Source organism: Pseudorca crassidens, chromosome 8 (assembly GCF_039906515.1).
Source record: "Pseudorca crassidens isolate mPseCra1 chromosome 8, mPseCra1.hap1, whole genome shotgun sequence".
Lineage (NCBI taxonomy): Eukaryota > Metazoa > Chordata > Mammalia > Artiodactyla > Delphinidae > Pseudorca > Pseudorca crassidens.
This window is the reverse complement of record NC_090303.1, coordinates 71809846-71822144: the sequence shown is the minus strand read 5'-3', so window position 1 is coordinate 71822144 and position 12299 is coordinate 71809846. Positions and strand designations below refer to the sequence as shown.

The window sequence follows — 12299 nt, the reverse complement described above, 5'->3', positions numbered from 1 at the left end:
ATTATACTCCAATAAAGATGTTAAAAAAAATCTATTTCCAGTACTTTGTTATGCAGGAACCATTTCTAAATAGAGCATTGGGTTTTTCAAATGAAAATACTTTTCTCATGTGCAGACCAATTTGTTCCATTGCTTCTGAAATGATAAGGTAATAGAAAACGCAGCCCAATACAAATATTAGAATGTACATCAAAGTACTTACTTCAGATGGATGTGTTCTCAAGAATAATTTTCACCTTTTCCTTTAAATATTCTTTCTTTCCTAAAAAGCAAAATATTAGAAAATAAATAACTTTGGGTAGAAACATAAATAATGTTCCAAAAAATGTAGAAAGGGTCAAAAATCTTTCAAGAAAACTGCAGATTTAAAGATGATTATAATATTAATAGAGAAAAATGAGATTCAAGAGTAAATATAAGAAGCATAAGAGAATTTAATAGTAATAAAATTACACTAAAAAAACCAATAGTTATTCTGTGTGTTCATTACGTATTTGTCTTTAATGCATTGAATTTTAGTGACAGTTCCTTCTTTAGTACTTTTGCAATATGCTTTGGCTCTTGCACTCTGAATCTATATGTTTGAGCTAATTTCTTGTTGATAGCAAGTAATGCTTATAAGCATACATAGGTCCTCTGCACTGGTCTTAACAACTCATAGAAACAGTGCATCTGTTTTGATCTAATCATAATTTTGAAACCACTGGTTCATGATTATGGCTCACTTTTCTATTCAAATACCTGTTTTGAACTTTGATAAAGTTCTCAGTGCTATTCTTTTTGAATAACTTCTTTCAAGGCACCAAATATAAAATAGTACAAAATATGGAAGGTTAGTAATATCCATTCTTTATATGAAAGTGGCTTGCTTTAAGGAGGAATAGTTACAGATTTGATAGTAACATGAAAGGAGTAAATTTCAAAGTACAATAATTTTCTCAGCATAAAGTGAAATGGAAATTTGGTGTTTTTCTGGTAAGTTTGACATATATGCAGAAATATTTGAAAATTTCACTTTTTAAAATGTGTACACAATAACTGATTTTAGAATGTATTTGAAATTGTTCTTTTTATCTCCCTTTACTCACTGGTTAAAGTATTATTCTAGAGATAATTTCACAAGAAGTGTCTTCAGAATATAAATAGTTACAGTACAGAAACCTGATTATTTTATTGGGAATATTCTGCAAGCCCTATGAAGGCAAAACTGCCTTTCAGAAATATTAAATTAAGTATTTATATATTAAACATTTATAAAATTAAATATATATTAATTAAATTTATGTATAATTAAATATATAATAAATTAAGTATTTAATATATATTAAATTATATATTACATGACATTTCCAAAGCAAATAGACCACTAATAAATCTAAAAGCCATTTTTAATGCTTATTATCCTCTCCTTTTTATAGTGTTTGCTTTAATTCACCAGCTCCGTCTATGTGAAATGCTGGCTTCCGTGACACTAGAACCCTTCTGTTTTCTTGTCACTGTTCATTGCTCCCTCTCATGAGAAAGAAGACAGTGTACACAGTTCAACTACTCTTTTCCTCTGACAGCTCTGCTCATTCTGTCCCCGTTACCTTGGTAGCTTCTTTTCTTCTTTCTTCTTTGACCTGTTTGTGTCTTAAGGGTGCATGCTTTGCCCTCTTTCCTTTCACACAACTCACTCTTCCTTAGTAATCTCATCGCTCATATTACCAGCCCTAAACTGGTAACTGCCAACACATCTTTTATCTAGAGTAGAGGATGCAAACTTTTTCTGTAAAGGCCCAGATAGTATATAATTTAGGCTTTGCAGGCCATATGGTCTCTGTCACAACTACTCAACCCCACTGTTGTAGCACAAAAGCAGCCATAGGCAACGTAAATGAAGGAGCACAGCCATGTTCCAATAAAACACTGGAATTTGAATTTCATGCAATGTGGATGTAGTCCTAACTCCTAATACCTCAGAATGTAACTGTATTTGTAAATAGAATCTTTAAAGAGGTAATTAAAATGAGGTCATTATGGTGGGCCCTAATCCATTATGACTTGTGCCCTTATAAGAAGAGGAAATTTAGACAGAATGATATAGAAGGAAGACCATGTGACAACACAAGGAGAAGACAGCCACCTACAAATTCAGGAGAGAGGCCTTGGAAGAAACCAACCCTGACAATACCGTGTGGACAACTCAGACTTCCAGCCTCCAGAACCGTGAGAAAATAAATTTCTGTTGTTTAAGCTATCCAGTCTGTGGTACTTTGTTGTGACAGTCCTATAAAACTAATGTAACATATTCTTCTTCTTTTTTAAATTAATTAATTTTTTTTACAGTAGGTCCTTGTTGGTTATCTATTTTAAATATAGCAGTGTGTACATGTCACACTTCTTCATTTTTTTTCAACCATTTAAATTAGGCAAAACTATTTTTACATCACAGGAGGTACACAAACAGGTGATGGGCAGGTCCTCGTTTGCTGAGCCCTGATCTAGAAGTCCCTTTTCAAGCTTCATTTTATAAAGCAGACAACTACGTCTTCACTTCCTCAGATTTCCTCAAACTCAACCTGTTCCTAGGGCAGGTCATCCTGTCCTTCTCTGTTATCTAATCTGGTTTATACTTTCTCCTCGTTTGTGTTCCCTGCCTTGCTGAGTGGAACCACCATCTACTTTGTCACCCAAACCTTAAACCTGGTAGTTATCCTAGATTTCTCATTTCCTTCATTTCCCACATCTAATATGGAACCAAATCTTACTGATTCTGTTTAATATTTCATTGACTATGTGGTGTGTCCTATCACTTATTCTTTTATAATACTGTGCAAATTTGTCCAGATCTTTAGTCTTACTGTCTACATTGCTGCCAGAGAGACTGTCTAAAGTCTAAATCTAATTACATTGTCCTTCCAGTGAAAACCTTTTAAAGCTTCTCTGTTATCTAAATCCTAAGCTTCTGAACATGATATACATTGTTTTCCATGAGGTCTTTCTTCATCAAATTCATTCCCTAATGGACTCCTCTTTCAACAACGGTTCAAATGAAATACTTGCCATTGTCAAGAAGGGGCGCAAGGTTACCTACTTCCCGGCCTTTATTTATGCTGTTCTCTTTGCAATACTTTACTTTTCCTTCTTCACTTGATGGACATTTGCTCCTTGACGATGGGAAATATTTTTCATCTTTAGCTCTTACACAAGGCTTAGCAAAAGGTAGACTCTTCAAAAATACATTAATTATTAACTGTGATCAAAAGAGCTGTGTGAAAGATAATAACATATATATATTTGCACATACGTATGTATGTGATGTTAATGTGTGTGTGTATGTGTGTGCTTATGTACATAAATATGTGCACACAAAATCTCTGCTTTCTGGCCTAACTAACAGTGGTGTAACAGGTGCAACAACTTTTAGAGCTGGGTTGAAGGATAATTGGACTCCAAAGAGTTTGGGTCCAGAACTCCATCAGTTCAGGATGTATCCGGAAGCATCAGGGAAAACATCCCTGTCCATTTCCTGCTCACTCTGTCTGTAGCCCATTCGAAGCATGCATTATCTTTTGCTTCCAGTTACTCAAGCCCTACATGACCTTCAAGGCTCCACTTAGAGCTGTACTCCTTCAGGGATCCAGAAGCCTGTTCCCACTATTCCAAAGTTTAGTGACTATTCGTTTCTCTCTTGTAATATTTAATAACGGCGTTTAGCACTCGCTTTTAAAATTTCCTTCTGATTTGGAGGTTTGTCTTCCCTTGCTTTGCAAAATACTTTGTTAAATGGTCATCTCAGCACATAGCTTAGTCCCAAGCACCATGTAGGCAGTTGGCAATTGAAGGACCAGGTCAGAAAGAGTCCTTTGTTTGATCACTCTTATAGCTCTGAGAGTCTACCCTGTATTGCATACATGAACTTTAACATTTGAGGGGTCACTGAACTTTTTGAGAATCCAGCAGATAGTGCCCCTCAGAAAAACCATAAATGTACACACACACACACACACACACACACCATCTATGCAAACAATTTTGTATATGATTTTAAGGATTTATCAACGCCAGCTTACCAGACTGCAAGTTCCTTTACCTACAGATGTGTTGTATTTTTTAATACTTAGCACAGTACTTAGCTGTTCAATAAATCTTGTCTAAAATAAACAGTACTGAACTCAAGCCTTTACTAGACAACATTTCCTATATTTGTATTCCATACAGTACTTAGCACAGTGTCTTGGCCATAATAGTAATTTAATAAATATTTGTTGAATCAAATTGAATTCTGCTTTCTTTGTATCTCAGAGAAATACCAATTATAGTGATATAGGTAGGTGGGGCTAAATAAATATTTACAATGACCCTTTTAACACTTAATCTTATTGTTTTAACATTCTACAGACCTGAATCCACTAATTTGAGTATATTAGTGTTAATAGATATACTCTTTTAATCTTTTTTTCATGAAGTGTTTAAATTTTAAAGCATTTAGTTAGAAAAAACACAAAGAATTCATCTGTCCTTTTATAAATGTCACTACATTCTATTTTGAGAATAATGTGAATAAGGACCAGGTCTGAGAAGTCTAAAATAAAGCATTTCTACCAGTGAAGGGAAAGTGTGAGGCACCTTTTTCTTCCACAATCAACCCAAATGCCTCACCACTTAAAACAGATTCTCTTCTGCTTGGGTAGCAATCCTGTTCTTAGCAGTTTTTGGAATAATGAACAACCCTCTTCATAATGACAGAACTTTAAGCCTTAAAAATAAAATAAATAATTAAAAAGGAGAAGGGAGAGCTGATTGATTGGAACGACACCAAATTTTTATTTTCAATGGCATTTGTAGCTGCTAGAAGTGACACAATTTATGTCAGTCTAGGAACTCGAGGTAACCAAACATAATAAGTTGTAATTGACCAAATTAAAGTCAGAAGAATTGTAGTTAGTTCATTAAATAAATAATATGGAGAATTTCCCAACTTAGCGGTGAGGTACAAAACAACAGATCATCTATACAGTAGAAAACAAGATGAAAAGGGATAAAATGAGAATAAAAACCTAACTTTCTCTTCAAAGAAAGCAAAGAAAAGACAAAGAAAAGAAACATTTAAAAAGGAAGATTCAATTAGCAAGGAAGGGAGAAAAGAGAGAAATCCAAGTGGGATTCTCTACGAAGGAAAAGAACGTGATGAGAGTTTAGATCATAATCTATAAATAGTCTTTTATTTTATAAATCCTTCATGTGGTGCATAGATTACACAGTGAGCCTCCCGTGTCCTTAAAATGTATAGTCTCACAGCACATCCCTTTTAAGGCAATACCAAGCACAAAGAATTAGGTCTGGAAAATGACTTGCGCTTCTCTTGATGAGGAGGGAATTTGGGAATATGGCACAAATTGTCAGGAGAGCACAGGAGGGATAAGGCTTAGTTGTCTATGAAATATTTCGGAGAAGTAGTATGCCCCGCTTCTAACTTACCAGTGTGAGGGATAATTTTAATTACCATTCTGTAATGAACCTTCCTCCAAATAACACAGAAGACCACTTTACCTGTCATTCTTCACACACGTGTCAGGTCCTGTGTTTTTTGTCTCTTCTAATCCGTTTGTTCTGATTTTCAATTCTATAAGATGCTAGGGGTGATGGAAGGGGGCTAAGGATGGAAAAGCAGAGTGTGAGAGGGTCAATATTTTACAATTAATTCTTTGATATGTTTTGTTGTCTTTTATTGTATTTTCAAGGACTCCTTTCCATAATATTTCCAAATGCTTGAAATAAAGAAGCAGCCTTTCAAATCCTATATCAAACATAATACTCTTTTTCCGTTTTTTAGCAGGGCAAAGAATTGGCAAATGTAACCACCATCATATTTGGCACTTCTCTAGAATATTCTTTATTACTGGCCTTTACGATTTATTTTTAAAAAGAACTGTTATTTTTAAAGAGGAATTAAAATAGATTCTGACATGCCTGAGCTAGGGATGAGTTGTACACATCTGCATTCTTAGCTCTCTTCCCATCTGGCCCAGAGAACCAGAGTGGCTGAGGAAAAAGCACTCATCCGTGGTTGGATGAGCATGGTCAATGGATTTCCCCTCCTGTCAGACAGGTATCAAGACATTTAAAAAGCTATGCCATCTTTTTTTAGGAAGATAAATATATCACATCTTCCTTCAGTCACTTATCTTGAGAATCACTGTCTTCTGAACATTTCTTCTTGCCAGAAAGATTATAGAGTTTTATTTTTAGTATTTTCATTACAAAAGAAATGTGTTGTACTTTAACAATTAAAAATATATATATATAATCTATACTCCTCACTACATTTTTTTCACCCTAAATATCTAAATATCACTGAGTTTTTCAAAATGTCCATGGAAACAATGATTTAATATAATAAAGTTATGTGTGTCAATAAGAGTTGTACTTCTCCAAGGATTATCTTCCCTCTTCTTCGGAATAAGAAGTCATTCATTTTAAGAGTCACTTTCTAAAAGAGTTCTTTCTAAATACAATATCCCTACTTTCATTGTCTAAACTTCTTTTGCTGACCACAAAAAATGTTGCTTTGTACATTTCCATCTTCAGAATTTTTGTCATATTTCATATACTCTCTCTGGGAAATCTCATTCTGTACCATAATTTAAAATCTTTTCTTTGTATCAACAGCTCCCAAATCTACACTTCCAGCCCAGAACTCACTCTTCAGCTTTAAAACTATACGACATATCCACTTGTTTGTTCAACATGTTCTTAAAGAAGGTCATTATTCAGTGGGAACCTAATCCAGGCCCACTCCCTCTCCCAGATTCCACCTCTTAAATAAGATATCACAATTGACCTGGGTATCATCTTTAACATCTTCTCTTTCACAATTTCCTTTCATCCCTGCCTGACATAGTGGAACCCAAAGATATATCATATCCTGTTAATGTTCCTTCTGATACGTCTCTCAAAGTCATCCTGTCATTGCCACCCCCACTGCTAGGTTCTATTACAGTGTCTTACCATCTCTTGCCTGGGGTTGCTTTTAGAGAAAAGAAAAATTCATCATGCCCAGTAATGACTCATACTCCAGAATTATCAAAATAGTTCTACATACCCCCCTCATTTTGCCCTGATCATTATGATCATTATACAGGAAGTGGCCAGAGAAGATGATCCACTTTTGTAGAAAGTCATATTCAGTGACCAAACTGTCTTTCTGAACAGTGTGGACGAGGACAAGGTAAGGGAGAGTCAGAAAGCTTCTGAAGTCAATGTTTTATGAGACTGTTCCAACACTCAGCAATACCAGATGATTGTGAATCGCAGAGTACATGGAAGACCATCAAAACCTTGAGTATTATCCTCTTGTTCACTGGCTGTTGCATGATTTTCAAACTGCAAATGGACTGGAAAGCTGAAACCCTGATACCTGTTAGTGGCCAGTTGGCTGATTGGACTAGAACAGCAACATCATAATCTGAAAATGTGTCAGTGATGGTGAGGCACCACTAAAAACCCTGAAAGGGGACCAAAGGCTAGATATAGCCAATCTGCCAGGAAGATGCTTATAATCTGCTGGATTATAGTTTCCCAAGTGGCAGACTAAACATCTAGGCTACTTGGCAATAGCCCAAGATTCATTAAAACTATAACTAGGTTCAGCAAGGGCTGTAATAGCTAGAGCTATGAGAACTGCCACACTAAAAGGAAAAACCACAGATATCTTTGATTCTGTACAGCTGGCGCTGAGGTTGAAGAGCCACAATACCCCAGTGGACACCACCAGGTTTCTGCTCCGCTGAATTGTTCAAAGAACCAGGCCCAGATATTTAGGGGAAATTCTGTGAATTCAGGGTTCCATGCAGCCAAAAGCTTTGCTTTAGGCTGCAGGGATGACAGTGAGATGGGTTAAGAAGTATTTTATGTGTCCCCCTAGCACTTCTCCAGATGTAGATCTTTTTTTTTTTTCTTTTTTAATTAATTTATTTATGGCTGTGTTGGGTCTTCATTTCTGTGTGAGGGCTTTCTCTAGTTGTGGCAAGTGGGGGCCACTCTTCATCGCGGTGCGCGGGCCTCTCACTATCGCGGCCTCTCTTGTTGTGGAACACAGGCTCCAGACGCGCAGGCTCAGTAACTGTGGCTCACGGGCCCAGTTGCTCCACGGCATGTGGGATCTTCCCAGACCAGGGCTAGAACCCGTGTCCCCTGCATTGGCAGGCAGATTCTCAAACACTGCACCACCAGGGAAGCCCCAGATGTAGATCTTTTTGATCAGAAAAGTCCCCCTAGACTTTATGAACATTCTCAGTACCATCATGTGAAACACCAGTGTCAATTATACATTCAGCAAGGGAGGTCACGACAATACTACATTAAATTAACTCAAAGCGTCACACCCATACAAGATCACTGTTAACTTCTTTTCCCCACTGCAAACCTTGCCCAAAGCCTATCAGTTGAATTTGAGTGTCCCTTCCCCCCATGGGACTGTATAGGATAGTAACTTTCTCCCTATACCAAACAGAGCTATAAAAATTTGAGTCCTTACACTCTCCAAATTTCCCCAGATTACTAGGATGGGTATGTATGGACTTCAGTTCCCCTTCGGGATAAGGAAGTTCCCCCTAATTATCTTTCTTTTTAAAGCAGTTGTGTAAGGTTAGAGAAGGAGAGAGGGAACAGGGAATGTGCAGGGTGAGAGTGGAACTAGGCTATTAAATAAAGCACATTTACCTTAGGTCTCCAGCAACATGGTGGCTGTTCATGGCTCAACCAAACAAACTTCCAATGTTATTGGCCCACCAAAGGCCTATATGGGGCAGCAAAGTCAGCATTGCTGGCACCAATATTACAGATCTGGGGGCCCTTTGATTCAGCCATGGACAAATAGCCTTTGAGCAGCCACAGACAAATTGCTTTGAGACTGTGACCCTGAGGTTTGTATTCCTTGCTTGACTTGGGCTTAACTCACATAGAAGTCTTCTTTTTAAAAGGAATCTACCTTAATCTACACCATTTGCTATCCCATTATCAAAACGGTATACCTTAAGTGCTTACTCAATTTCAACATAAAGGCTAGGAGAGTTTTCTATGGTGTCAAGGCTGACTGCAACAATTTATCTACATGTCTTTGAGTGGGTTTCTAATTCTCCAGTGGGGTGAACTCCATCACTCCACTGGTATTGTTAAGTCAATCAGGGCAATAAGAGTCCAAAGTTTAGTCAATGCCTCATCTGGGGTTTCTCAAGGGAGCTCGTCTGTCTCAGGGAAATCTCTGTAAAAGGGCCATATCTCCCTTATAACAGCCATGAACCACTGCAACAAACAAACAGAAAACGACAATAAAAAGACCTTTGTGACCTTTTGCTGTCAATTCTAATGGATCTAAGTTAGTCATACTAGACTGTGGGTGGGGCTGAGCTATGAGCCTGCCCAGCTGTTGCATTCCTCCGTAACAAGCAATTAAGTCCCCTGCCTCTCATTTCTTCATGTCTCAAGTAAACCAGCCAACGTTCTAAACTTTGTCTGTGTCCTGTCCATACTATTCATTAATTTTCCTTCTTTCAACCAGTGTAGTGTACATTCTTTAGTTATTGTCTGAAATGGATTGGAAACATCTGACCCTTAATGTTAGTTGTCTGGGTGACAATGGGGCAAACCTGAGACTGACTACCAGATTGTCAAGGAATCCTCACCCTCCACCTTAGGAGAAAAATTAGCAGCAACCAGGGCACCATTCATGCATCTATCTCTGAACCAACTTCCTGATACTTGGCCTACAACCACCCTCCTAACGTTTCCTCATTCATAAGTAATAAAACAGAACACCATTTACTGACAGGCTGGCCATACAATTTGGTCAATATGTTTACTACTGAGTCCTATGGACCTCCCTCAGATACCATTAATTGCCCTGTGGCACTAATTTTTCCTCTTCCAGAAAGCATGTCTTTGTCAGTATCATATTCATCACCAAACTGTCAAGAACTGTGAAGGATCTGAGCTTTACTTTACAGGGGGTCTATGGGTGCTTGCAGTAGATGTGAGACTCCTTTGTCAGAGTCAAAGAACTTCATTACTCATGGCACAGAAACCAGCATGAAAGTCAGCATACATTATGCAGAGTCTCCGAGCCCAAGTTCTCACAAAGAGGGCCAGATGATACCTGCATGTGCAGTAGGTTGCACTCCAGGAGATGAACTCAGAACTTGGGAACCCAAATCTTTTATAGTGGGCAGTAAGCATACCTGACTATGCCCTGGAGGGAGACATTATCTTTATTACCCCAGACAGTAAGCAAATCTGCCTCTTCCTCTGGAGGGAGATACCATCTCTATCTTCTAAGGCTGCTTTCTATACAAATATCCTTAAAAAGATAATCTGGGGCAAAGCACTCTTCTCCCAAGATATGCAGAAACATGAAAGAACCACAGAGATACTCTCTTACTTTCCTCTCTACACACTCCACCACAGCCCAGGAACCAGGTGCCAGATTCCAAGATTCAGAATGTTTAGCTCTGACTCATTTCACCATGGTTAACATAGTACTTAGATTGTAAACCTTTCCTTTGAGAGTTCCTGTTATATTGGGACATATGCCAGTTCAAAAATCAAGGCATTCAAGGCAAAGTTATGTTGCACAGCATAATTGCTTATTCACTTTTCTAGTTTTCTTACTTCCTCTTTTCACCCCTTCTTTTACCCTTTTCATGGGTAGATTATACTTCATGATAGATTATATTCCTAAAATTTAAATACTATTTTAATAAATGAAATAGATTTTATTTCATTAAATATTATACTCAGTATGTTTAGAATATGACTAGGGAAAAACCTACTTTATTCTGGACAGCTATTATAAAACCTAGAAAAGTATAGCCAGTACTCAAATAGAGATGGAGACAATACGTTAAGTTTATGAGCAAATGAAGATTTACACTCTGCACAAGATTTAGTATTGCTATTTCCCCTCAAATCTGAGAATTGCATTATAGAATGAAGTTGAGGAGGGAGGACTCTGCCTCATATTTCATTTATTTGATTAAGTTTTTACAGAGGAAATAAGATTTCAATTCAATAACTCTAAGATACGTTGTTTCAGCCCTTACCTTAATACCTTCAGTCAGATTCTATATAAGATGTTTATATAAAGGGACGATGGAATACCAGGGTTTTGGTATAAGATCAGAGTAAATGTTAGGACATCTATAGCAGAATATACTAATGGTTCAAATTAATTCATTCCAATGGGATGTACTTAAACTGGGTGTAGCTCAGTCATAGAAAAACATGAGAAGTCCAAAATATATGCGCATATCCAGCAATGCATGATCACAAAAAAATTCTTTATAAAATAAAGAATTGAGGGAAAGTTTCCCTTCACCATCCTAAAAGTATACTGTATTGTAATTTAGAGAATTATAAACAAATCCTAATGAGTTAATATCAACCACTTATCTTTTGTCAGACTACCCACGAGTAGGCTGCCCATTTACAGAGTAAAAAGGATCTAGAATAATCTTTGTTGCTGCTTTCCTTTTAATGAAGTGCAACCATTTCTGAGATGCATATATGACTTTAGAAATACTTAACATTTCTTTAATGATGAGAAATCTCAGCGCTTACTGACAGTGAGATGGAAGGTATTACATTTTACACCATAAAACTTGCTTTCTGTTCCAGAATTCAAGTAATATGATAAGTGAGGCCTATGACATGTCCTTTAAAGATACAAGGACAGAAAGGCATGCCATTTGCTTCTAATTTTAATTGTTCTAGTGAGCAATAATTTTCGAGCTCCTTGTCAAAGAAGGGAAAATGGTAAATTAAGTTCTTATGTACAAATCCATCCAAGACCAGAATTCTCTAGCCTTCATGTAGAAACCACTGGATCATCACAGGGTTTACCTACATCCCATGGAGAAAACTATTCAAACTCATGTCTGGATTACACAGGTGATCCCATCTGTCAGTCTTTTGAAATCCTTTCTGCTCTCTGGCCTTACTTGTTCTCTATTTTCAGCGAGTCTTCTGGCAAAAGAGCAGTAGTCAAGGCAAGCTGGGAACCAGAGTGTTATCAACTTGTTTGTGATGCTTTCTCACCTGGCTTTCTGCAAAGCTCTAATAACAAGAGGAGGTGGTATTGGCCTGTTAATAATTAATAGCACCCAGTGCAGATGAAGCACTTCTGTCATAGGGCTTCATCAGTAAGGTCATGGTACAACAGGGGCTACAGGTTTTGTAAGCGTGAGTGGTATTTGCATATGTCAGAACAGACCGTGCATGCTAACAGCACAAACACTTCACATCTGCTTCTGTTTACTCCC

At 37.2% G+C, this 12299-nt stretch overlaps 1 long non-coding RNA gene across 1 annotated transcript in view; it reads right to left on the bottom strand.

Annotated features, from left to right (window-relative positions):
* Nucleotides 1-12299, bottom strand: part of LOC137229211 (uncharacterized) — a 640020-nt gene that overhangs the window by 73744 nt on the left and 553977 nt on the right. Inside the window, exons 9-10 of the long non-coding RNA XR_010945593.1 lie at nucleotides 5536-5638; nucleotides 203-262 (exon numbers count right to left, since the gene is read on the bottom strand). This is a non-coding gene — a long non-coding RNA (uncharacterized lncRNA). The remainder of the gene's footprint in view (nucleotides 1-202; nucleotides 263-5535; nucleotides 5639-12299) is intronic.